The sequence below is a fragment of the Jaculus jaculus genome, unplaced genomic scaffold (assembly GCF_020740685.1).
Source record: "Jaculus jaculus isolate mJacJac1 unplaced genomic scaffold, mJacJac1.mat.Y.cur mat_scaffold_48_1_805434_arrow_ctg1, whole genome shotgun sequence".
Taxonomy (NCBI): Eukaryota; Metazoa; Chordata; class Mammalia; order Rodentia; family Dipodidae; genus Jaculus; species Jaculus jaculus.
Window position 1 is genome coordinate 510,017 of NW_025423500.1, and position 3,165 is coordinate 513,181.

Sequence of the window (3,165 nt, forward strand, 5' to 3'; positions counted from 1 at the left end):
ATGTTCAAAAGTCCCCATAATCCAAGGTCCTTTAACTGAGCCATAATACCTAAAAATAACCTAAAAAAAATGGTACAGAGTAAACACACTGCAAAAGATGGCATTGCACATAGAAAAGAAATAGTCAATCAATACAAGATTTAAACAGGACAAACATCAAACTCTGTAGCTCCAAGTCCAACAACTCTAGTCAGTGACAAGTATCCAAGTTGGATAATTCTAAAAAACAACAAGTCTCTGAGTTCCAATTCTGCTGGTCCATCTAGGTTACTCACAGTTCTGCAAAATTTCATCTGGGGCCAATAGCTTTCCTCAGCAGCCATCTTGTGGTCCTGGCACCTCCACTAAGTCTCTACTGCACCCCACGGTTCATCCTCATGGCTAAAAGCTGCTCTAGGTTAGATGATTTCTTCTAGCAATGTGAACCTGACTGCAACAGGCATCCAGCAAAATTGCTTCATACTGCCTATGGCCATTTCCAAAACATAAGACCATGTTGCAAACTCAATTGAAAACTCTTTCCTGCATTTCTTCTATTCCACAGTACCAGGTGGGGTGCTAGTTTGTTATTCCGGGGGGGGGGGGTTGAGGAATAAAGCAGACGTTGAAGAACAGGACACTCCTTGAGCACTCATGCACCTTCAAAAGAGTCTAAATTCTTCCTGTTGACTCAACATAGGTCAACAGGCCCAATCTCAAAGGTTGCAAACTCTCAACTGCAGCTAAATGGGCAGCAGTTGCCATCCAAAGAATTCATTTTTGTGCCATACCCTTTTACTCACATCAGTCCATTTCTACACAAAGCAACCCTGCACAAATTCTTAGGACCGGAGCATAACAGCAAGCTTTTTACACAAACTGCTCCTAGCCCAGTCCAGGTAAACTCCTTCTCACCCTCATAAGCCAAACCTCACAGTCCATAGTTCTTATTGAAATAAGGTCTTTTAACTCTGACCAGAATAGTCAATCAAGGTGTACTTACAGCACTTCAGAGAATCTCTTAAGTTAAGGTTTCAAATCCTCACACATTCCTCCTGAAAATCGGCTCCAAAAGGCCAAAGCCACATAGTAGGTGTCTAGTAGCAATCCCTCTCCACGGTACCAACATTACTGTTGTAGTCAGGTTCACATTGCTAGAAGAAATCACCTAACCTAGAGCAGCTTTTAGAAAAAAAAGGGTTTATTTTGACTTACACACTCCAGTAGAAGTTCCATGATGGCAGAGGAAAACAATGGCATGAGGAGAGGGTGGATTTCACCCCTTGCCAACATAAGGTAGAAAATGGGCACTCTTCGGCCGTGGGGTCCTGGCTGGCGCCTTCTTGCCGGCGTGTTGTGGCCAGAAGACGGCTTCACATACAAGAAGCCTAGGGATGTGTGAGCTTCAAGGGTTTAATTAGATGTCTATTTTCTTCAAAATGGGTTTTAGTGTCACTTTCTTGAGAGCTTTTGCCAGGCTGTTGGCGCCATTTACTCTTCTTAGGAAGAGAAGGAATTTGCACTCAACAATTCTGCAGAAATACATATCTCCAAAAATACCTGCTTTGTCCTATTCTAGTAAGACCAGTGCATCCCCTCCTGGACAGCTAGAGTTGGATAGGTGGGAAACTACAATGAAATCCAGCATTGAAGGAGGAGGTGTTTCCACAGTCTCAAACAACAAGGATGAAGATAGTCTGGCTGCCACCAGAGAATCAATTGAGATGTGGAGACTGCTTGGCAAAGAAGTACCAGAACACATCACTGAAGAAGAGCTCAAAACATTATGGAACATGCTTCTAAATCATCCAAAAATATATTTAAAATATTTGTATACTAAGGAAAAACTGGAAAAAGCTAAGCAGGTAAAAAAGAAAGTGAAAACATAGGCAAGGGAAGAAGCAATGAGAGCCAGGTTGCTCGAAAGCCCTGAAGGAGATAAGCAGCAAGACTTTTTTTCCCCTCCCACTGTGGGACAGACAAATGAGCACTGCCATGAACTGGAAGAATGCCCAGGCTATGCAGTTTGGACAACCTCTGGTTTTTGACATGGCTTACGATAAGTACATGAAACCCAAAGAACTAAACAATACTATTTCTCAACTTTTAGAATGTGGAGGATGGAACAGAAGAGGTGTTGATCCTTTCCATATCTATTTCTACAGTCTTAAAGTAGATGGGGTCTACCATGCAGAATTGGCTAAAGGTTATGGAGAAAAATGGGACAAATTGCTCTTAACAGCAACAGAAAAATCTCATGTAGATTTATTTCCAAAGAACATGATTATATCTTTAACTGCAGATTCTCTCAATGTTATGACTACTTTTAAGCATGATAAAATTTATGCGATTGGATCATTTGTTGATAAAGATTTGCAACCAGGCACATCTCTAGCAAAGGCAAAACGTCTAAATCTAGCAACAGAATGCCTTCCATTAGATAAATATATACAGTGGTCCATTGGTAACAAAAATCTCACCTTAGACCAAATGATCCGAACCTTGCTGTGTCTGAAAAACGCCGGAAGCTGGGAAGAAGCTCTGAAGTTTGTCCCCAGGAGAAAACATAGTGGTTATCTGGAGATTTCTCAGCATTCTCAAGAGTTTGTCAACAAGTTAAAAAAGATAATGACTTCTAATTCATTTCGAAAGCACTATTTAAATGTATGTACACAGGAAAGGTGACTTCAGAAAATTTAATAGCATAAAACAGATTGGAAGTACAGTTCTAATAATGTATTCTTGAGTTAAATTCATTTTCTCTTAAAGGTAATTTCTCCAGACTAGATATGTGTGTGTGTGTGTGTGTGTGTGTGTGTGTGTGTGTGTGTGTATTTTGTTTTAAGACAAGATAAGTCTGTTTGATAATCTTGAAGTAAGCCCATTAAAACAGTTAGCCATGTTCTCCCCCGCCAAAAAAAAAAGAAAGAAAAAAGCAACAGGAGAGTGTCCCAAACACTGGCAAGGTAAAACTGGCTATAATACCCATAAGCTGGCCCCCAAGAATACACAACACCCAAGAGGAATTCATTTTCAAATCTACATCAGCTGGGAATCTAGCATTCAGAATGCCCCAGTTTATAGGGGACACTGGAATCAAACCACCACAGAGTTGTTTTCACATCTTTTAAGTGTATATATTTTTTATTGACAACTTCTGTACTTACAGACAACACCCATGGTATT

At 40.4% G+C, this 3,165-nt stretch overlaps 1 pseudogene; it reads left to right on the forward strand.

Annotated features, from left to right (window-relative positions):
- The first annotated feature begins 1,389 nt into the window (after nt 1-1,389).
- On the forward strand, nt 1,390-2,664 carry LOC123457443 (annotated as a pseudogene).
- Nucleotides 2,665-3,165: the final 501 nt, after the last annotated feature.